Source organism: Symphalangus syndactylus, chromosome 11 (assembly GCF_028878055.3).
Source record: "Symphalangus syndactylus isolate Jambi chromosome 11, NHGRI_mSymSyn1-v2.1_pri, whole genome shotgun sequence".
Classification (NCBI taxonomy): Eukaryota; Metazoa; Chordata; class Mammalia; order Primates; family Hylobatidae; genus Symphalangus; species Symphalangus syndactylus.
The window spans coordinates 36,181,915-36,205,896 of NC_072433.2; the positions used below are offsets into that span (position 1 = coordinate 36,181,915).

Here is a 23,982-nt window from a genome sequence, read left to right on the forward strand (position 1 = left end):
GCCTCCTCATATTAGAGCAACAGGAAAACTTTCCTCTGTCTGGCCACATCTGGAAGGTGGTCTCCATGCCACTGCTCCGCAGCCAGCCCTAGGATCAGCCCCACCATCCTTACCATGCTTTCTAGAAAAGAGGTGAGGGCTAGCTAGGCCATGGTATTACCCTGCCTCCTGCAATCAGTGCATCAGATCAGTTCTCCACTCTCTGTATCCTGTGGTCACACCCAAGTTCTGTCAATACATGATCATCCATCTGTGCACTGTCTGGGGTCTGACTCCAGCCCTGGGTCTATCACTCTCCAGCTGTGTGGTACTGAGCAGGTCAGGGCCCTCCTCTGAGCCTCAGTGTTCCTCATCTGTGAAATGGGGATAATGACAGGACCCGTCCTGCCGTGTTTTCAAGCGAATCACATGAGGATGCCTGGGGCAGGGGGTACAGAGAACCACTCTGAAACACACTGTGCCAACCAAAAGGCTCCCCGGACTGTCCCAGCAGTTCTGAGGAGTGCCTGTCCCCGTTTTACAGACAAGGAGATGGAGGGTGACTGAAAACAACTCAAATCAATCCACCAAGCCTCCGTGAGTCAGGAGCATCAGGCCACTTCCGTGTGTTCCGTGACACTGCAGAGCTTTCCTCGCACAGCTTTGGGGGTCTCTCCAGGTTTGCCCTGTGTCTTGAGTTACCTGAGTTCTGCCAGGGTCAAGATAGGAGCCACTGAGTCACCTCCTCCGGGGGCATTTTCAGCCGGGCCTCCCCATGCTTCCTCAGAGTCAGCAGCTACTGTGTGTCAACTACACAGGGGAAACAGGTGAAAACCAAATGTCAAGACTGGGGGCAGAGGCTGTGGCCTAGAACAAGGCAGCTCACACTGAGCGTATCCCTGGCACCCAGTGGCTTTCCTCCCAGCCCTGGAGCAGGCCTGGCCTGCCCGCAGATCTCTTTCCGGGACCAGATGTCCCTCCTGGCTCCTGATCTCCCTACTGCCATCTTTGCCTAGAGAAATGCCATCCACACCCCTTTATGGCCCAGTTCAAATGCCCCTTCTTCCAAGAAGTCCTCTTGGAGTTATCCCATCCTCTTTTATGGAAAGTCAGCCTCTGAACCTCTGAACCCCTGAACCCCAAGGTCCCACATCCCTTTACTTATAAGAATACTAACATCCAACACTCCCAAGCACTTCTCTGTGCCAAGCCCATTCCTAAAACTGCATGGATTGATTTATTTAATCCCCATAACAGTCATTTGAAGGGAATTACATAGGGGGTTATAGACAGGGAGACTGAGGCCTAAAGAGATTTAGGAACCTGCCCCAGAGCACACCAGCAATAAGTGCCAGTGGCAGGACTTGAATCCATATCTCTGTTGGACCATAGGTCCATGATTTATCTCTAGGTCATACAGTTTCTCAGTGAATGTATTTTATTCATTCATTCAACGAACATTTCCTAAGTACTCACCAAGTGGCAGGACTCAAGCTGGGCTCTGCATACATGACAGAGCCCAGAAACCATCCCTGCCTTCATGGAGCTGATAGCTTGATGAGGAAGGTAAGAAATTAAACAATCAATGAAGTAATTAAACAAATAATATATATGAAGACAGATACATGTAATGGGAGGGCAATTTAAAAAACAACCTAAACAACAAAAGAGTGAAGATGAAATGAAATAGAGAATGCACTTTAGCCAGGTAATTAGGGAAGGCTTCTTGGAGGAGGTGATGTTTGTAACACGGTCCTAATGGATAAGGAGGAGCCAGCCGTGGAAAGAGTGGGCCTGGGGCTCAGCATACCAGGCAGAAGGAACAGCACGTGCAAAGGCTCAGAGTGAGGAATATCCTCAGTGTGCTGGAGAAACTAGGATCTGATAATTGTGACTGGAGCACAGAGGCAAAGGAGATGAGGGCAAAGAGCCGGGCTGTGAAGACAGGAACGGAAGTATAATTTTAGTTCCAGGGCAGCAGGAAGCCATGGGTGGATTCAAACAGGGAGTGAGGGGATCGATTTATATTTCAAGGAGGGTAGCTGAAGGACTCAGTCCTGCTCTGATGAGATAAAGGCTATAGATCAATGCTAGGTCTAGCAGCCTCTCCTGCATGCCAGACCAGGCATAATTATCTCCACTCTTTTGTTTTTTAGTTTGCTTTCTTCATTGCCCTTTCATTACATGTATTTGCCTTCATATTTATTGAATTACTTGATTAATTACTTCATTGATTTTTTATTTCTTCTCTTACTTCCCCATCAAGAAATTGAACTGCTGGCTGGGCGCAGTGGCTCATGCCTAAATCCCAGCACTTTGGGAGGCAAAGGCAGGTGGATCACTTGACGTCAGGAGTTCGAGACCAGCCTGGCCAACATGGTGAAACCCTGTCTCTACTAAAAATACAAAAAATAATTAGCCAGGCATGGTCGTGGGCGCCTGTAATCCCAGCTACTCGGGAGGCTGAGGCAGGAGAATTGCTTGAACCTGGGAGGTGGAGGTTGCAGCGAGTCAAGATCACGCCACTGCACTCCAGCCTAGGCGACAGAGAGAGACTTCGTCTCAAAAAAAAAAAAAAAAGAAAAGAAAGAAAAGAAAAAGAAATTCAGCTGCTAACACCACAGGGTCTTGATAGCTAGAGGTCACTAGGGACCAAGCAGAAGCCCTGCAGAAGCCCCCCAGGGTAGAAGGTAGGAAGGCAGCCCCCCACCCCACTCCCAGGGAGGAGACACTGGAACTGGTCCACCCAGGGCAGCTAAAACGCAGGCAGGTGGTCCACCCACCCATGCAGGCCCTGCAGCCTTGGGCCCCTCAGTCCTGGGCGGGCCAGAGCTGGCCTCCTCCGCCCATTAGTGGCGGGCTGCTAAATATTAACAACTGGCTCTCTAAGTGTTGTTTGGATACCTATATTGATATTTTCATTTACATTAACAAGAAAAAAAGGAAACAACAAAGATATATGTCAGAATTTCATTTGTCCGTCAATGACGTGAGCAATTTTTTGCCGAGTGGGATAATGGTCTTCAGATACTGGAATCTTTGCTGAATCTGATTTTGAATAGTTGGCTGAATCGGATCATGGTTTTCAAATTGTTTGTGCTGTTCATGATGTAACAGCTACAGACATGACACATTGATTGCATGGAATGTGCTTTAATAACATTTCACCGCTTTCTCAACTCTTTCTAGACAATCAACAAAACAACAAACCAAGTCCTGATTTGTAACATTTGTAGATTTCTGTGGTTTTAACACTCTGACTAGGTGCAGTGTCTGTCATCTAAACACTTTGGGAGGCCAAGGTGGGAGGATTGCTTGAGGCCAAGAGTTTAAGACCAGCCTGGGCAACCTCCTGAGACCCGCCCCAATCTCTACCAAAAAAAAAAAAAAAAAAGTTTTAATAAATAAATACTTTTGCCACGGCCAATTGCAAGATAGCGAACATCGAACACAGCATTTGGAAAAGGTGCACAGAAGCTCACCATTCTTTTTACTCTACCAATGCAACAGATGGCAACTTCAAGAGCACAGATGGATTCATTTGCTATGGCTATCACAGCAAAGTACCACAAACAGGGTGGCTTGATCAGAAATGTATTCTCTCACAGTTCTAGACGTTAGAAGCCCAAGATCAAGGTGTCGGCAGGGTTGGTGCCTCTGAGGGCTATAAAAGAGAATCTGTCCCACACCTCTCCCCTGGTTTCTGGTGGTTGGCTGGCCGTCTTTGGCACCGCTTGGCTTGTAGAAATTTCACTCCGATCTCTGCCTTCATCTTCACATGGTGCCCTCCCTGTGTGTGTGTGTCTCTGTCCGATTCCCCCATTTTATAAGCACACCAGTCATACCGGATTAAGGCCCATGCTAATAAATGCCAAGTAACTTGCTTACTTCTGTGAAGACCTTATCTCCAAATAAGCTCACATTCTGAAGTGCTCAGGGTTAGAACTTTAACATAAGAATATGGGGCAAAGAAGAACAGGATTCAATCCATTACAACGAATGATGGTGGTAAAATAATCAGAAAGTGTTTCATTCTGAGTATTTATTATCTTTTTAAATATACAGTCATGAGTCACTCAACAAGGACACGTTCTGAGAAATGCGTCATTAGGTGATTTTGCTGTTGTGCAAACATCATAGAGTGCACTTATCCAAACCTAGAGGATGCATTTTAAAATTTATATATTCTTACATGGAAAACCCAATGTCCCAGCACTGTTACTGAATATCAATCATTTCCCCCTAGTTGATCTGCAAGGCCAATATGAAGTGCTATCTGTAGCTTTCTCTATATGCCCCATATAATCTTATGGGACCACCGTCATCTATGTGGTCTGTCATTGCCCAAAACGTCATTATGCAATGCACGACTGTAATTTAATTTTGTGTATGTAATTTAATTCTTAACAGTGGCTATGTTTAACAACCAACTCACAAAATGCCTAAAAATTTAACCACCAGTTCTTGCAAGCCAAAACAGCAAGCTCCAACACACCCCTGGTCCTTGCCTGCCCTCAGCCCTGTCCTGGGTCCCCATCTCACCTCCCTGCAGGCTCCTATGAGGGGCAGGTCAGGACAGCTGTATTCAGGTCCCATACATCTCCTCTGAGGAACCTCCAAAGCCTGGTCTCCTCCTACCCAGGAGGGGCCCTGAAGAAAAGACACTCCAGTGACAAGCTGTGGTCACAGGGCTGTCCAGCCTAACCAGTGGAGAGCTGAAGCGGTCCAAGTGCTCAGCACCAGGAGATGGCTCAGAAAGCACAACCTAGCTTTGTCCTCTGGGGTCACCAACTATCTCATTTTGCCGGGGACTGTCTCTGCTTAGCACTGAAAGCTCTGCCTTCCAGGAAACCCCTCAGTTCCAGTAAACTGAGAGAGCTGGTCACCCCTAGCTCATGGTCATATGGTCACAACAAAAGGAAAACGCTTATACAGTTGGCCCTCTGCACAAGTCATGGGGGGCATGACTGAGGGACATGAGCATCCTACAATTTGGTCCCCCACAGATATTGGGGGATGACTGTAATACAAAATTCAGTGAAATAAACAGAAAACAAAGGCAGTGTCTCCACCTGTCTCAGGGACCTGTTTCTCCACTCAAAGACAGGGCTGCTACCCAAGGGCCACTTGGAAAAGCTCTGCACAGAGTGAACAACAACGTCAAATTGATGCTTCCAGGTCAAGCTGAGAGGTGGCAGGGATGACAGGCAAGAAGAGGCAGCCCTGAGGAGGCAGCAAGCACAGGACCCTGGAGCTGGATTCCAGTCCTCGCTGTGTGACCTTGAGGAGGTGACCTACCCCTTGGTGCCTCAGTTTCTCCAACTGTGACAGGTTTCTTCCTCACTGGGTGGTTGTGCAGCTTTAGTGAGATCAACCATAGACAGCACAGTGCGGGGCTTATTGCCAGCACTTAAGCAGTGCTTTTAGGAAGCCGAGCCAACTGATAGCATTGTGCGTGCCTTTTTTTTTTTTTCCATTTTAGAATTGTTTCCATTATAGCTGTTCTAATGTTATTTGTGCAATCAAAACAAAACCAAATCAAACCCACAAGTATCTAGGTACATAATGTATATAAATAGAATCTGAAACCAAATGTTGGACTGTGGTGGGGGTGCATAGGGCTGCCCCCCAGCTGTCACGGCTGGCCCCAAAGCATGCCATACTTGGGGGCATAGCTTTAGAAGAGCTGACAGGAGACGCAGTGGTGCCTCCCTGCGGTTACACCAAGTCATGCCAGAACTAACACCTGAGCAGGCAGCTCTGGCTGCTGAAGAAAGAGAGGGCAGGTTGGCGCAGCTCCTAAGACAGAGAAGGTGTTTGTGTTTCCGTGACAGCCCGACACAGAATGGCTCAAGCCCACCTCTGCAGCCTGACACAGATTCTATTCACCCTGCAGACTGATCTCAGCAATTTGGGGCTGCTGTGGCCCCACAGGGAGGAAACTGAGCTGCACTGCACGGAAGGGGCAGCCATGTACCCCAGTTGCATGGGGATAAAGCCCTCTGCTTTTCCACTTGTCTCTGAATTCCTGTCCCAGTAATTAGTATTTCTTGTGCAGGCTGGAATGAGCAAAATACTTAGGGTGTAACATTTAAGGAGGTGCCCACCGTCAGTGCCAATGGCCTTGCACCTCACTTTAATCTTCATGTGATTCTATTAGGCAATCTCTATTATTATCCCATTTCATTGTCCAAAAAAGGAAAAAAAAAAAAAAAAAGAAAGGAAGAAAAAAAGAAAAAGAATAAGGCTCAGAGAGCTGATGTTACTTGCCCTGGAAAGTGACAGAGCCAAAATTCAAACCCAGACCCAACAGATTCCAGCACCTAATGGCTTCACCATTGGGCCATCCTTTCTCCTGAGTACATGGGCACCCAGGTGATCCTCAAGTAACTAATGTGGCAGAAAGTACACTGAGGCTGAGTGTGCAGGCAGCAGCTACAGTCCCAGCTCTGTCCAGGCTCACCGGGTGACCTTGGGCAAGTCCTTTTTTTTCTCTGTGCCTCAATTTCCTTGTTTATAGAAGCTGGTGTCTATGCTGGGCCAAGAGTCACAAACTGGAGTGCCCACAGTGGCCAGGCAGCAAAGCCAATGAGAGCAGGAGGGGGGCGGGGGGAAGACAATAGGGAGTGGGGGGGCCTGGGGTGAACTGGAGAGTATGGGCCACACTGGGGGCACTGCCCAGCTCCAGTGAACTGTCCCTTGAGGAAATATGAGCCCCATGTGGCCTGATCCTTCAGTTTTTTCAAGGAAGCCAGAAATTTGAAATTAATGTGAAAATCTTAATTGTTATAAGTTGGGGATGAATTCCAATGGATTTAAAGCCTGTCGTAAGCCAAACAAAACCTATCTAGGGCTAGAGCTCACCCACGGGGCCTCCAGCAAGCAACCTCTAGATTCCATGTCAGAAGCTGTAAGTGTTCCTCAATATCCACCTCCCCCTTCTGTACGAATGGAACCCCATATTTTCAGCTGGGTTCATGGCCCCCTAGAATAAGACATTATTACCTAACGTTCCTTGGAACTGGGTGACCACATGACCAAGTTCTGAACAATAGGATGCAGCCATAAGTAAAGTCTGCAACTCTTGCATCATGCCCTTAAAAAAAAAAAAGGGTGCACCCTTTTGGAGGAGCAAAAAGGGAAGGGATGTGAGTGCCCAAAGTCCAGGAGCCACCACAGCCACCGTGCAGCCTGGCCCCTCGCATGGGACGGAAGTAAACAGCTTCTTGTTTATATGGGTTCTTACTCTTGAGTTTGTTATAGCAGCCAAAGTCATAACCTACCTAGCACAGGCTCTTTCAGGGATCTTCCTCAGGGCTCATAATTTTAAAGCCAGAAGGCTCCCACAATCCTCAATTCCCACCCCCATTCCTGCCCATATACCTGTTTTACAGATGGGGAGACCAAGGTTCAGAAAGGTGGGGAGTCTGTAACTTAATGAGTGAACAGCCGGCCTCTCTAAATGCAGACACAGCATAAATAGGACCCTTCCTCTACCCCAAATAAAGCTGCCAGGAGCTCATGTCTGGGAAAAGGAACTACAAGGGTGGGGACAGTGCCACCCGCACCCTGTCAGGGGCCACCGTGTGCTAGGCAAAGCCTTTCTTCACTGCTAGGGGCCCCTACAAGTCCCAGGCTTGCACCCCAACCCCGTGTTTCTTTGTTGTCTGCCTCCAGCCCGCAAGCCCATGTCTCTCTGGGCTGAAGAGGCCTTCAGGACATCCTTTTTTTTTTTTTTTTTTTTTTTTTTTTTTTGTTGAGATGGAGTCTCACTCTGTCGCCCAGGCTGGAGTGCAATGGCGCCATCTCGGCTCACTGCAACCTCCGATTCCCAAGTTGCAGTGATTCTCCTGCCTCAGCCTCCCGAGTAGCTGGGATTACAGGCGTGCACCAGCATGCCTGGCTAATTTTTGTATTTTCAGTAGAGACAGGGTTTCACCATGTTGGCCAGGCTGGTCTCAAACTCCTGACCTGAAGTGATCTGCCCGCCTATTCCTCCCTAAGTGCTGGGATAACAGGCATGAGCCACCATGCCTGGCCAGCACTGGTAATTTTTTAAAGCTCCTTCTACCCCTATACACCCCCACCCCCACACCCGCCCGATGGCCCCAGGTGACTGCAGGGTTGTGGCGTGTGAGTCTGGTGGTTTCGCCCTAAGGGTCCTGGGTATCCGGTGCTCGGCACTTTGCAAGTCTCAGCCACTGGCTCAGCCTTTCCCCTGGAGATATAGAGGCTACAGGGGCAGTGATCTGGAAGGCCAGCTGTGTAAAAGTCCCTGAGGGTCAAAGTCTAGGCCCAGCAGTGTTGGAGAATAAAACCCTTGGCTGGCCAAACACGGGGAGGCTGCACCTGCCGCTCTGCAAATACTCCTGCCCCTGCCTGAGCAGCAGGAGGCCTCAGCCAGCCCTCAGCAGGAACCCAGCCAGAGCCACCCACTCCAGCCATGCTAAGCCTCTGCCAGAGTGAGAGAGGCCCGCGTGGGCCAGGGGTGGCGCAACAGTCACTCTCAGGGTGGGCCAGAGGGTATCACAGAGACAGCCTGGCCCTGGAGCCATGCAGACCAGGGGCCAGGTGCCACCTCCAGCACCAACTCACAGTGACTTTGGGCAAGTCTCTTTTTTGTCTTGAACCTCAGTGGGCCTAGTGTTGGCAATTGTGCGGTCGAGTGTCCAGCCCAGGGTCTAGACCAGAGCCAGTGGCAGCAAACAGCCCTGTTATCAAGAAGCAACATAACAAGAAGAAAGGAGAAAAAAGATAAGCTGATTTTTCCTTTTCTGAGTGTTTGCAGAAGTCAACAGATAATGTCCAAGGTTAATAAATCAGGAAATGGCAGTATAAGCATGTTATTTATGGCTCTGGAGGTAACTGCCACATGAGCTCAAACTATTAGAAGTGGTTGCCTCTGGGGAGGGGGCTTGCAGGAAATGGGCTTTTCATTATAAGTCCTTTTTACCAGTTCGTGTTTTTTAATGTCTATTTACAAGTATTTATTAAAAAGTGACTCTGCCCCTCCACTCTTGATTTTCCAGGTCATCACTGTTAACAGAAGTATTTTTGGCCTATAAGGCCATGTATAGGGTTAAGTGCTCAGACTGTGGAGTTGGGCTGCCAGAGTTCAAATCCCTGCTCTGTAACTTACCAGCTGTGCCACCTTGGGCAAATTGCTTAACCACTCTGTTCCTGTTTTCTCATATGTAGAATAGGAGTAATAATAATTCAATGCTGCTGGTATATACAGTAAACATTCGGTAACTGTGAGACATTATTATTATATATTCCTGTAACTCATATATGCAATTGTTTTACAAAAATAGAATTAGTATGCTATATATAGTGTTTGCAACTCGCTTTTCTTTCTCTTGCCAAGTTATAATGGATATCATTTCTGCTTAGAATGTACAGTTCTATTTCATTCTTTTTAATTAATACAAGAATTCCATTGCATAGCATGTAAAATTATTTAGCCATAACCCTCTATTGAAGGAAATTTAGGAGTCCTATTTTTTAGTGTAATACACTTTGCAGTAATTGACATATATATTTTGGCACACATGTGGCTATTTCTAAAGGAAAGATACCTAAAAGAGGGATTACTAGGTTATAGAATTGTGCAATTAAAAATTGTACAGATGGCAGGGCGTGGTGGCTCACGCTTGTAATCCCAGCACTTTGGGAGGCCGAGGCGGGCAGATCACGAGGTCAGGAGACTGAGACAATCCTGGCTAACACAGTGAAACCCCGTCTCTACTAAAAATACAAAAAATTAGCCGGGCGTGGTGGCGGGAGCCTGTAGTCCCAGCTACTCGGAGAGGCTGAGGCAGGAGAATGGCATGAACCCGGGAGGCGGAGCTTGCAGTGAGCAGAGATTGTGCCACTGCACTCCAGCCTGGGCTACAGAGCGAGACTCCGTCTCAAAAAAAAAAAAAAAAAAAATTGTACAGATACTTGAGCCGGGGAGGTCAAGGCTGCAGTGAGCATGATGGCACCACTGCATTTCAGCCTGGGTGACAGAGCAAGACCCTGTCAAAAAAAAAAAAAAAAGGTATAGATACTGCTAAATTGCCCCCCTTAAAAAGTAGTACCAATTTAGAGTCCCACCATATCAATTCCAATGTGGAGGTGATCTCTTTAGATTGGCAAAAAATCGTTTTAGTGTGTCTATTGTAATTCTGAGTGGAACCGAGCATCTTTTCATAACTTCATCATCCATTTTGATTTCTTCTCCTGTGAAACAAATGTTTATATTCTTTACCCAACTTAAAAAAAAGTAACACTGTTTATTTAACTTCAAAAACATTTCAGCACTCTAAACATACAAAAAAAAAAAAAAACAGAGTGTTGCAAATCACGTTTAAGGACAGAAGGTTCCTGAACTTTCATTGCAGTGACTCTTTGCTTTACTGACAATGAAGAGTTCTACAGTTTAAAAACCACCACACTTAAAAAACAAAACAAAAACTAAACACTTCTCATGCCAGCTGACCCCCCCATTTTTGCCCCTAGCTAAGAATGGCAGCAGAAAGCTGTCACCATATAGAGAAACAAGACAACTTGAAGCTAAATGAATGCCCACTGCACAGTCAACCGGTCCAGCGTCATGGTGCATGCCCTGAGCTATGGCCCCTCCAAAAGGCACCTTCCCCACAGCCTCAATGCCAGACAAGAAGCCTCAAGAGCTTGCCTCAGTTGTTTTATTCCTTTTACAAACTATGGACATATATAGTTGATAACTCAGGATTTCTAGCCAATAACCATATAGTTAACACCATCTTACAAATTATAAAAATGCCAGAAACATGGTTTCTTTGTTTGTTTCTTTTGTTTTGTTTTGTTTTCAGACGGAGTCTCACTCTGTTCCCCAGTCTGGAGTGCAGTGGCGTGATCTCGGCTCACTGCAACCTCCACCTCCTGGGCTCAAGCGATTCTCCTGCCTCAGCCTCTCAAGTAGCTGGGATTATAGGCATGTGCCACCATGCCCGGCTAATTTTTGTATTTTTAGTAGAGACAGGGTTTCGCCATGTTGGCCAGGCTGGTCTCAAACTCCTGACCTCAGGTGATCCGCCCACCTTGGCCTCCCAAAGTGCTGGGATTACAGGCGTGAGCCACCACACCTGGCCCAGAAACATCTTTAAATGCCCTGTCACACCAACAGCAAAGTGCACAGAGTGAGAATATGAGAGGACCTTTTCATTTTAAAATGTTTGGAGGCCGGGCACGGTGGCTCATGCCTGTAATCCCAGCACTTAGGGAGGCCAAGGCCAGTGAATGGTGAATGGCTTGAGCCCAGGAGTTCAAGACCAACCTAGGTGACATGGTGAAATGCCATCTCTACAAAAAATTAAAAAATTTGCCATGTATGGTGGCATGCACCTGTAATCCCAGCTACTGGGGAGGCTGAAGTGGGAGACTCGCCTGAACCCAGGAGGTGGAGGCTGCAGTGAGCCGAGATCATACCACTGCACACCAGCTTGGGTGACAGAGAGATTCTGTCTCAACAAACAAACAAAGGTTTGGAATTATGTACAACTTTGATACAGTTTCAGGGTGCTCTGGACACCCATGGCCACTTTATGTAAACCACTGACAATTTCTAGAGCACTCTGAGAGACTACAATATGATCGTGATCAAATTTTATAATTAAAACTAATGAGGGCAACAGATACTTCTCAAATGAGAAATGAGTCCATTACAGCAGCGGTCCCCAACTTTTTGGCACCAGGGACCTGTTCCACGGAAGAAAATTTTCCACGGACGGGCGTCAGGAGTGGGGGCAAGGGGGATAGTTTTGGGATGAAACGGTTCCACCTCAGATCATCAGGCATTATTTAGATTCTCCTAAAGAGCACTCAGCCTAGATCCCTCTCACGTGCAGTTTACAACACGGTTCAGAATCTAATGCCACTGCTGATCCGACAGGAGGCTCAGGTGGTAATACTTGCTCACCCGCCGCTCACCTCCTCCTGTGACACCTGGCTCCTAACAGGCCACAGGCGAGTACCTGTCCATGGACCGGGTGTTGGGGACCCCTGAATTATGACACTTCTCTGCTCTAAGATATTGACAAGGAGATGGATAAACAGGTTTTTTAATTCATCCTCCTCCTCCTCCTCCTCTTCCTCGTCTACCTTTTTCCAGGCAACTTTAACTTTTGCGCCATCAAATTTTCCTTTAGACTTAGAGTCAGCAACACCCTGCTCACACTTCTTCAGCTTGCTGCCTTCGTGATGTCAGGCAGCTTTACACTGTCACTCCAGTTATTCCATATCTCACTCAGCCTTTTTGCCACATCTCCAATAGAGATGCCAGGGTTTGTGGATTTGTCCTTGGGGCAGAATTCTGAACAGAACAGGAAGAATCCAGATGGTAGCCTTTTGGGGGCTTCAGGGTCCTTCTTCTTGCCTCCCTAAGCTGGTCCGTAATCCTTTATTTCCCAATCATAAGAGTACTTCATCCACCTCGGTCATTTCGTCAGGCTTAAACTTCTCTTTTCCACACATTGTCTTCCGCCTCTCAGAGCACTTCTTGGAAATTTCTGTGAAATTGACAAGCACCTCTGGGTTTTTCTTCTTACATTCTTCTCTGCATGTCTGCATAAAGAAGGCATGAGCAGACATCTCGCCTTTTGGTTTCTTGGGGGTCATCTTTAGCCACCCTGACTGTATTGTTCACTAGTCTGGGCGACGCAGGGCACCTGCTTTACACATTTTTAATTGGGCTTTTTGCCACTTTCTTACTGATTCATAGGACCTCTTTGCATATTAGAAACCTTAATTCTTTAATATATATAAGCCAAATATTTTCCCAGGACCTTCTGCATGATTTTAGCTAAGTTCTTGGTGTCATTGGCCATAGAAAAGTTTTGCATTTTTATATAGTTAGATGTAGTCTTCCTTTATGATTTCTGGCTTTCACGTCTTGCTTCAAAAGGCTTTTTCTGATTGGAATTTATTTTTAAAATACTCTCCTATGTTTTCTTTTTAATACTTTTATAGTATTTGTTTAACATTTAATTCACCTGGAATGTTTGTGTGCATGAACATGTTGTGAGGTAGGGGTCTAATTTTTTGTGGGGCAAGTCTTTTTAAAAATTGATACATAATAGTCATACATACTTATGAGGTACCTGTGATATTTTGATCCATGCACACAATGTGTAATGATTAAATTAGGATAATTAGGATAACCATCACCTTAAGCATTTATTATTTCTTTGCATCAGGAATCTTCCAAATCTCCTATTCCAGCTACTATGAAATAAACTATAAATCCTATTAACTATAGTTGCCCTACTAGAATCTAATTTTGTTTGCATCTAAATGGAGAACCAATTGTTCCAACACCATTTACCGATTAAGTCACCCCTTCTTGCCTGACTTGTGATGTCCCTTTGTTAAAGGCATCTCTCTGTCATTTTATGCATTCTTCTTGTGGTTGGCACATGGCAGAACTCATAAATGTTGACTTTGGGAGCAGCTGAAATGACAGCTGAATGACAGCGAGCATATGCCGCAGTGCAGCTGACCACAGAGCTCACCTCGCAGCTCAGAAGTCAGAACCAGAAATGAATATGAGTGGCTCCCAACATCAGTGAATATTTGTGGCTTTGGTTTTGATGTTGTTTTCAAATCAACTTTGCTTATCTACAATAAAATTTCCACATTTTAAGTGTACAGGGTGAGGACTGATGACTTGGCAAACATGTACACTCTCAGACCAAACATGCCAACCAAAATATAGAACACGTCCATCTTTCCAGAAAGTTCCTTTGGGGCTCTTTGCAGTCAACCTCCCCTCCACTTCCACCCCAGGCAAGCACGATTATCTGAAACCACACGTGTGTAGCACATTGATAACATTTTCAGAGAAAAAATAACCGAGCTATAGCATGAGCTTGTTGGCTGAGGAGGAAGGCCAACTTCCCCTAAGGGACAGGACTTCTCTCTTGAGGCTGACAAACTCCTCCCTGGGCTGGTTTGGTTAAGAAGAAATGGGGTAATCCAAACCAGGTCTCCCCAACTTCATGTAGGCAAGTTCTGTTCCAGTGGTTTTTAACAAGTCTAGAAATCGGCCAGATATTTACTTAATATTTTCTTCTAGATCAACCGGCCTTTTTATGTGTAATTCAAAATGATCACTTTTAAAATAAAATATAATATCCCATTAAATGATGAAGGGTGCACGCCATAATTAACAAAGGACTAGTGATGATGTAAAATGAAAAATGAATCTCCTGTGCCATCTGAAATCACATGAATACTGCCTCAGGGGGCAACCACAGACATGAAAGAGGTAAGGGAAAAGCAGAGGAAGAATCTGGAACTTCATTCAGGTTGGAGGCTGGTGGTTAGAGGGGAGGGAGAGGGGCAGGAGGGCTGTTCAGCAGAGCTGAGGGGTGAGGGCTCCCTTCATCACTAAAGCAAAGGAGTTGCTTTGGGAACAAACCTGAGTCCACACCGTCCCTCCCTGCAAGGCCATGAGAAGGTCAGAAAACAGCCCCTTAGCTCATAGGTTCTGGGACCTTCCCGCCATAAAAGGAGACAGGCAGTTTTTGAGGGGCCACTCAAGGGAAAAATACCTTTGGAGTCAGACAGACTGGGATTCACTTCTTTTTTTTTTTTTTTTTTTTTTTTTGAGACGGAGTCTCGCTCTGTCGCCCAGGCTGGAGTGCAGTGGCGCAATCTCGGCTCACTGCAAGCTCCGCCTCCCGGGTTCACGCCATTCTCCTGCCTCAGCCTCTCCAAGTAGCTGGGACTACAGGCGCCCGCCACCACGCCCGGCTAATTTTTTGTATTTTTGGTAGAGACAGGGTTTCACCGTGGTCTCGATCTCCTGACCTCGTGATCCGCCCGCCTCGGCCTCCCAAAGTGCCGGGATTACAAGCGTGAGCCACCGCGCCCGGCCGATTCACTTCTACTTAGGTGACACTGGGGAAGAGAGTAAGCTTTCTGGGCCTCAGTTTTCTCATCTGTATAATGGATATAATAGTAGTACCTCATTGTAAGGACTGAAAGAAGTGTGGTTTGTAAAGCACATTGCCCAGAAATGATAATCAGTCACCTTTCATTTGCCCTAGGATCCTGAAGGATACAAACACGTGGATATCAGCCTTTGCCCCAATGACTGAGTAGTTAATAAAATCAGTCTCCACTGAAAGATGTGGGGCTGGCAGTCATGAGTTTTATTAATTAATTGCTCATTAAAGTTTTTGCCAATGGGAGCAGTTAACTGCCTGTAGGATGGCAGCCCTAACTAAATGAGAATGGATTCGGGGGTTGGCCTGGAAGTAGGGCAGGATTTGGGTGAGCGGAGGCTCTGGCCACAGAGGGCCTGCAGCACCTACTCCAAAACGCCTTGGCCAAGGCCTCTCCCAGTTCTGGCTTCCTCTGAGGATGGAGGCAAGGGGCCTGCAAGGGCCTGGCAGAGGCAGGAAGCGGGCACCGGTGGGCTGGGAATTACTTTTTGCATGACTGAGCTGACCCTTTCCCAGGCCACGCGCAAATTAGCTGCTGCCATCCCGCAGGCTCTGCCAGGTGACTGCTGCTGCCACCTGCAGGCACAGGTGAGGAGTGCTCGGTGGTCAGGCCCTTGCCCCAGTGCCCACACTCAGCACTGCCCTTTCCCCCCACCCCCCCCACCCAGCAGGCGGAGATCAGGGCCACACTCTAGGAGGGACCATCACACCTTTGCCTGATGGGCAGGGCAGGAGGAGCCCTTGAGACTTATCTCAACTGTGCCTTACCCCATTTCATCGAGGGGGTGGGGAGGACTGGAGCCCAGAGAGGGGCAGGGACTGGCTTGAGGTACAGAGTTAGAGGCTGGAACCCAGGTGTCCTGCCTGTGCTCAGGGAAGGCAGGTCTCAGGTGGGCCTGGTGGCCCAGAAAGGGAAGCCTGCCTTCTTGAGTTTGTCCAGCCCAAGGGGAGCAGCAAGTTCTCACCTAGAGTTGTTCATCCATCCCTGTGAGAAACTGCTGGCCCAAGCCAGATATTGGGTAACACCTACATAAGTGCTATAGGTGTGGTAACTTTAGAGGTTGTAGATCCTGAAGACTGTGGCTTCCAGGGAGGCAGCTTCATCTAATCAGTTAACTCTATATCACTCAGCTCTTCAGGGTCCTTGAGTAACCTCAGCAACTCTGATACCAAACTTCCCAGTACAGACACAACACTGGGACTTGGTCACATGAGCTGGTGGCGGGAGGAGAGATGATTAGCCCTTCTTCTTGGTTCACTGGTGGGGAACCTGAGTTCCAAAAAGACAAGACTAGGCTATAGTCACACAGCAGCTGTGATGGCAGAGCTGGGACTAGAATCCTGGGAGTCCTGCTTTCAATAATGAAGGCAAAATAGAGACACTTTCTGGCAAATAAAAACTGAGAAAGTTCGCCACCAGCAAACCTTCACTAAAGAAAATTCTAACACATATACTTGAGGTGGAAGGGACCCGATCCAGATAGAAGGTCAGTGGTCACAAAAAGAATAGGGAGCAGAGAAAGCGGTAAATATGCAGACAAATGTGCACAAACATTGACTGTATAAAACAGTAACGATTGGCTGGGCGTGGTGGCTCACGCCTGTAATCCCAGCACTTAGGGAGGCCAAGGCGGGCAGATTACGAGGTCAAGAGATTGAGACCAGCCTGGCCAACATGGTGAAACCCTGTCTCTACTAAAGACACAAAAAATTAGCTGGGCGTGGTGGCAGGCACCTGTAATCCCAGCTACTCGGGAGGCTGAGGCAGGAGAATCATTTGAACCTTGGAACCTTGGAGGTTGCAGTGAGCCTAGATCGTGCCATTGCACTCCAGCCTGGGCAACAGGGCAAGACTCTGTCTCAAAAAAAAAAAAAAAAAAGAGTAATGATCATATCTAGTAGAGTTTGGAATAAAATGTAAATACCAGACAACATAACATAGGAATTGGGGTTAGGAAGGCAATAGACTCAAAATGTTCTAATATCAATGTGTTGTCCAGAAGGGTAAAGGTTTTCATTAATTGTAGGCTTTGATAAGTTAAGTGTGCACGTTATAATTTCTAGAGTGAACACTAGAAGAGGTTACACACTACGGCCCATGGGCTAAATACAGATTTCAGCCTGTTTTTATATAGCCTGCAAGCTAAGGATGGTTTCTAGATTTTTAAATGGCTATAAAAAATCTGACTGTGGCCCACAGACCCTAAAACAACCCATTGACTGTGGCCCACAAACACTAAAATATATATTATCTGGCCCTTTACAGAAAAAAGGTCTCTAACCCCTGCACTAAAAGAATAGAAACAGTATGTCATTTCAAACAAGCTAAGGGACAAAATTAAATGATAAAATATATGCAGATAATTTTTTAAGTCCAGAAAGAAGAGAAAAAGAATAGAATGAATAAGCAGATAAGCTAAAGTAATAGATTTAATTCTAAACATTTACAAAGTATACACTGTATTTACATTTACATATACATTTACATTAAATATAAATGAACTAAATGCTCCAGTTAAATTGCAAAGAATTTCAGACTGGATTTGGAATGAGGGGAGGGGAATTTGGTGTTTACAAAAGAAGAGATACATTTAAAGCATAAGAATAAAGTTTAAAGTAATAAGGTAAAAATATTACTGAAGAGAAAGTTGAAAAATCACCTATGGGATACAGTGTCCAATATTTGAATGATGGATATACCAGAAGCCCAATTGCACCATTACACGTGTAATACCCATGTAGCAAACAAGCACATGTACTCCCTGAATCTAACACACACACACACACACACACACAAAGGCAGATGTAAGTATTTATATTCATGAAATACAAAATAAACTTTAAGGCAAAAACCAGAGGTAAAGATAGCAAAAGTTACTAGGAAGACATAACAATATTAAATTTGTGCCTACAACATAAGCTCAAAATATATAAGCAAAACTTAATAGGACTATGGAAAAATCAACAGCCATAATAGAAGATTTTAAGACACCTTTTTCAGTTTAATTTTAAAAACAAGACAAAAGGGTATAAAAGATTTGAAGAACTCTGTTAATAAACTAGACTTAATGAGCATATGTAGAACACTGCACACAATTGTTGTAAGATACATGTTTCAAGCAGAACATTTACAAATTTGGCTCATATTCTGAGCCTAAAACAAATCTTCATAAATTTCTAATTCATGTAATGTTGATCTGACCACAATATAATTAAGCTAAAATCAATTTAAAAAAACTAGGAAATCTCCATAATGTGGAAAATTTAAAGTCATACTTCCTTATATCACAGAGAAGTTAAATTAAAAACTAAAAACATTTTGAAGTGAATAATAATGAAAATATCATATATATCAAAGCTGGTAGGAAATTTTTCTAAAGTTAATACTTACAAGAAAATATATAGCATATATTAGAAAAGAGTAAAGACTTAAAATTAATGAGCTAAGCATTCATTTCAAAGAGCTTAGAAAAAAGAATAGTAAATTCAACACCCCCCCAAAAAAAGTATAGAGAAGACCAAAGCACAAGTTAATAAAATAGTAAGCATGCAATTAAGAAAATGAACAAAAATCAAAATTGGCTCTTTGAAGAGACTAACAAAATTGGCAAACCTCTGGAGAAATAACGAAGACACTAGAAAAAAAAGCACGAATAGCCTATGTCAGGTAGAAAAAGGAGAACATTATTATGACCATAATTATATAAAAAGATAATATTATGAACAACTTTATGGCAATAAATTTAAATTTTATAAAAAGCCTTAGAAAAGCATTGCTTACCTAAATTGACATAAGTAGAAATAGAAATTCTGAGCAGTCCTAGACATTATAGAATTTGTATTTATACTCAAAAATCTTCCCACAGTGAAAACTTAAGGCCAGACAGTTCCACTGGCAAGTTATACGAAACATTCTAGGAATAAATAATAATTCCAAGTTGGCCCCAAACTCTTATGAAGACTCAAACTCGTTTTATGAGGCTGGCATACTCTTGACACCAAAACCCAACTAGACAGTATGAGAAAGAAAAATTACAGGCTACTCTTTCTCAAGAACATAGATGCAAAAATTCTTTTAAAAAATTAGTAAACTAAATCCAGTAACATATAAAAGGATAATGTTAGGTTTAACAAATGCAATACATATTTTACATTACCAAAAAAAGTAATGTAATTCATGACATTAAAAGATCAACGTAGAAAATTCTAATAATGATTGCAATATAGGCAAAGAGATGTTTGACAAAATTCAACATTCGTTCATGATTTTAAAACAAACAAAAACCCTTAGCAAACTGGAAACAGAAGGGAACTCCCTAAATCTGATAATATCTGATCTAATATACAGGTATATGAAACCCTACAGCAGATAGTATACTTTCAGGTGAAACTGTTAAAAACTTTCCTTGGAGATTGGCAACAAGATAAGGAAGCTCACTATTACCACAGCTGTTAAACTCTTGTTCTGTAAGACCTGGCCTGTGTACCAAGGAAAATAAATAAAATAAAACATACAAGGATTGGAAAGATAAAAATAAACTTTATCATTCACGGATGATATGACGAGTACACGAAAAATGCAAAACAATCCACAGATAAACTATTAGATTCAATGAGAGAGTTTAGAGAGGTTGCTGAATACAAAAATCAATATTAAAACTTCATTGTGAGGCCAGACATAGTGGCTCATATCTGCAGTCTCAGCACTTTGGGAGGCTGAGGCAGGTGGATCACTTGAAGCCAGGAGTTCAAGACTAGCCTGGCCAGCATGGTGAAACGGCATCTCTACTAAAAATACAAAAATTAGCTGAGCATGGTGGCATGTGCCTGTAGTCCCAACTACTCAGGAGGCTGAGGCACAAGAATCACTTGAACCTGGGAGGCAGAGGTTGCAGTAAGCCAAGATGGCACCACTGCACTCCAGCCTGGGCAACAGAGTGAGACTGCATCTCAAAAAAAAATAACAATTATGTAATACTATATAGTAGCCATAAGAATTAGGAAATGAAAATTTTTAAAAAATCACTGCAATAGGCAGCCTTTAAGGCAGTCTCCCAGTGAACCCTACCTCCTGGTATTCACGCCTTTGTGTAATCTCATCTTCTTGTATGGGCTGGATTTAGTGACTCACTTCTAATGACTAGAAGATGGCAGAAATCATGGGATGTCCCTTCTGATATTAGGTTATAAAGAGTGTGGCTTCCATCTTGAGTATTCTCTCTGTCTCTCTCTCTCTGGTACTATCTCTCTCTCTCAGATCACTTGCTCTGGGTGAAGCTAGCTGCCATGTCATGAGGCAGCCCTGTGGATCACCTCCACAGTCAGGCCCTCAGATGAGACCTCAGCCCTGTCCTCCAACTTGACTAAAACCTCATAAGAGACCTTGAGCCACAGCTACTTAGCTAGGCCACTCCTGGATTCCTGGCCCACAAAAATGAGGAGATAAATAGTTGTTGTTTTAGCCATTGAGTGTTGGAGTGATTTGTTACATGGCCATGATAACTAATATGACCATCATTTATAATACTTCAAAATATATCAAGTACTGAGAAATAAATCTAACTGGAAGTGTGCAAAACCCAGATAAAATTCTAAAACTTAATTGAGAAATAATTTAAGACATGCAGAAATATACAAGTTAGGGCACTCAGCAGCAGTCTAATACACATGTGGCTGCCTGGTTTATGACAGAGGTGACATTTCTGAACATTGAAGGAAGAGTTGATTTTTCAATAAATGGTGCTAGAACAGTTGGGTATCCCTGTAGGAAAAAAAAATGAAATTTGACCTTAGCACATACCAGTTACCAAAATCAATTAAAGACCTAAGGGTGAAAAGCTATTAAACTTCCAAGCCATAACATAAACTTTGGAGCAGGGAAGGATTTCTGAAAAAAACACAAAAAACACTAACCAGAAGTAAGAGTTTAATCAATTAGAATATATTAAACTAAAGAATGTCTGTTTGTCAAAAGACAGCAGGGAAAAAAAGTGAAAAAGAAAATTCATAGAATGGGAGAATATATTGACAATAATATAACTGACAAAGGAGTACCATCCAGAATACATAAATACCTCCTACAAATCGACAAGGAAGAAATGAAGAGTGAGCCTGAGACAAGGACTTGGGTACAGGCAGTACATCTAGAAGGCCATGCCAGGAGCAGAGTTGGTGGGGGAGGGAGGTAGAAACCCAGTTCATGGGCATTGTCAAGGTCACTGCTGTAGGTACTGAAGACTGGGTTCCTTTGGGACCTCCAAGACCCCTGAGAGTTCCAGGGTTGTTTCCATGAAGGTCAAGAGGCCGGAGCATTTCTCCACCATTCCAGGCTTTCCCACATGGTTGGATGAGTCCCTGGGTAGAATGTGGAAAGACTGGCTTTCTGGCAGTGGGAGGCTCCATGACATGGAAGCTGAAATTAGAGTGATGCTGGCCCCAGATGTGTCTGCTATAGATCCAAATGACCCAATAAGAAGCTGGAAAAGCATTTGAATAGGCACTTCAAAAGAGGAAATCCAACTGGCCGATAAATACATGCCATGGAAATACAACTTAAAATAACAATGAGCCATCACAACACACCCATGAGATTTCCCCAAATTAGCCCTACGGAGTGTGGCTCTGTGGAACACTTAGGAGGGGGTGGAGGATGGCTAGGCGGGGCTGTAAATTTGTTCAGCCACTTTGGAAAGCAGGCATTATCTACTAACATTGAAGATGTTTATGACCTGTGTTTCAGACAGTCCACTTCCAGATACATAGCCTGCAGAAGTACATGCATATTTGTACAACTACTAACCTATAAGAATGCTTATAGTAGCATTGTTCATAACAGCCTTAACCTGCAAACATCCCAACATCCATCAGGAAATTAATGGATTCATAAATCATAGTATGTTCACATATTGGAATAGTATACAGCAATGAAAAGGAACAAACTACTTCTACATACAGCAATGCAAACGAATCTTACAAACATAACATTGAGTAAAAGAAGGTGGGTTTCATTCATGTAATCTTCCAAAATAAGCAAAACTAAAACTGTATTGTTTTAAAACTAAAACTAAAGAGCTAAAACTGTATTGTTTAAAACTGTACACGTGGTAAAACCATAAATAAAAGTGACAGAGAGATTCCTCTAAGTGTCGGGATAATGTTTCCCTCTCCAGCACAGTGAGGTTGTGATGGAGGATTGGCAGTGGGGGTTTCTGGGGTGGTGGCAATGTTCTCTTTATTTACCAGGGTGTAGTTACACAGGGATTTGCTTTATCATTTTTGTTAAACTATGGGCATATCCTATGTATTCTCCATTTTTAATGCTTAAATGTTCACCATTTTTTAATGCTTAAAATAAATAACTAGGCCAGGCATTGTGGTACATGCATATAATCCTTATGCTTTGGGAGGCTGCGGCAGGAGGGTCACTTGAAGCCAGGAGGTCAAGACCAGCCTACGCAACGAAACAAGACCCCCATCTCTACAGAAAAATTTAAAAATAGCTGGGCATTGTTGTGCACACCGGTAGCTGCAGCTACTCAGGAGGCTGAGATGGGAGGATCACTTGAGCCAAGGAGTTTGAGGCTGCAGTGAGCTATGATTGTGCCACTGCATTCCAGCCTAGGCAACAGAGTAGATCCTGTCTCTGAAAATCCATCAATCTATCAACCAAACCGACCCACACACATCACCAATTCTCTTCCCTCCCTTGGGTTCCCCATCTTAGTTACAGACAGGCCACCCCAACTACCCAAGAGTCCAAGACATCAGCCTTGATGATGACCCACCCTCACCCTCACCTGACCTGCAGTGTGGGTTCTACCTCCCAACACCTCCCAGAGCCTCGCCTCTCCCTTCATCACTGCTGGCAGCATGACCCAGGTGTGGTGGCTCATCATCATCTGCTGTTGATGCCCAAGGACAATCTAGGACAGCTACTCCTCCGTGGATGCCACTCCAACCTGTCTCCACCCACTGCCAGAGTGATCTTCTTGAAACACCACTTGGATCAGGAACTCCCCTGGTCAAAGACCTTCAGTATCTCCCTACTTCCCGAGCACCATAATTGGCCCTTCCTTATTTTTCCGATTTCTTTCCAGCTCCTCCCACCACCACTCTGCTCACCAAGCCCACTCTCCTGCATTCTCTCTCTCCTCCCATCACCCCCAACCCCAAGCCTGTGCCACTTCCCCTCCCTTTTCTCCTGCTTAACCCTATTCAACACTGTGGTCTTGGTGTAGAAGTCACCTCCCACAGGAAACCCTCCTGCCCTGCACCACCTGACCCAGCCTGGGTTATGCCTCTCTCCCCACTCTGACACCCGCTAGCGGAAGCAGCCAAGCCCACAGCCTCCAGGCACTCCAGAGAGGTCTGTGTTCCTGCAGCCTGGGTTCCTGGGTAAGGAACAAATGCACGGCCTGTCTGAGACCAGAGGCTCCCACTGTGCCAGACACAGCCTGAAAGCAGGTCTGGTGTGCTTCTGAGAAGCAGGCTTCTCAGCCTTAGCAAAGCTTTCCCTGGACCAAGCCTGGAGGGTGCAGAGAACCACGCTGAGACCACGGAGTCTAACCCCGGGCCCTTCCCCCATTTTCCTTCCAGGAGCAAGGAACCTAAGCCACCCAGATTTTTGTTTAACCCAATGGCCTTCTCCACAAAGGACAAGTTGAATTACCTACCCATGCAGGGGATGGGAGGCCTTGGAGTCTAATGTGATGTAAAAATTAATATGACATTTTTGCACCTCCAAGCTTGACCACACACATCTCACTATGTTATCACTGCCTGATACCTCTCCACTCCCCAGCAAATGGTGAGCCAAAGGTGGGGGAGTGAAGTGGCAGAAACGGGAACTGGGTCTCCTTTCTTCATAGGGTACCCTGGAGCTGAGCAAGTCCTGGCTCAACAGAAGGTCTCACTGCATGTTGGATAGACAGAGGGTAGATGGACAGGTGTTTGAACATTGGATGGATGGATGGATGGATGGATGGATGGATGGATGGATGAATGGATGGAGAGATGAACCCATAGACATTAG

The 23,982-nt window shown here is 44.9% G+C and overlaps 1 pseudogene; it reads right to left on the bottom strand.

The window, feature by feature from the left end:
* Positions 1–11,919: 11,919 nt before the first annotated feature.
* On the bottom strand, positions 11,920–12,621 carry LOC129492610 (high mobility group protein B3-like; annotated as a pseudogene).
* Between the last annotated feature and the right edge of the window lie 11,361 nt (positions 12,622–23,982).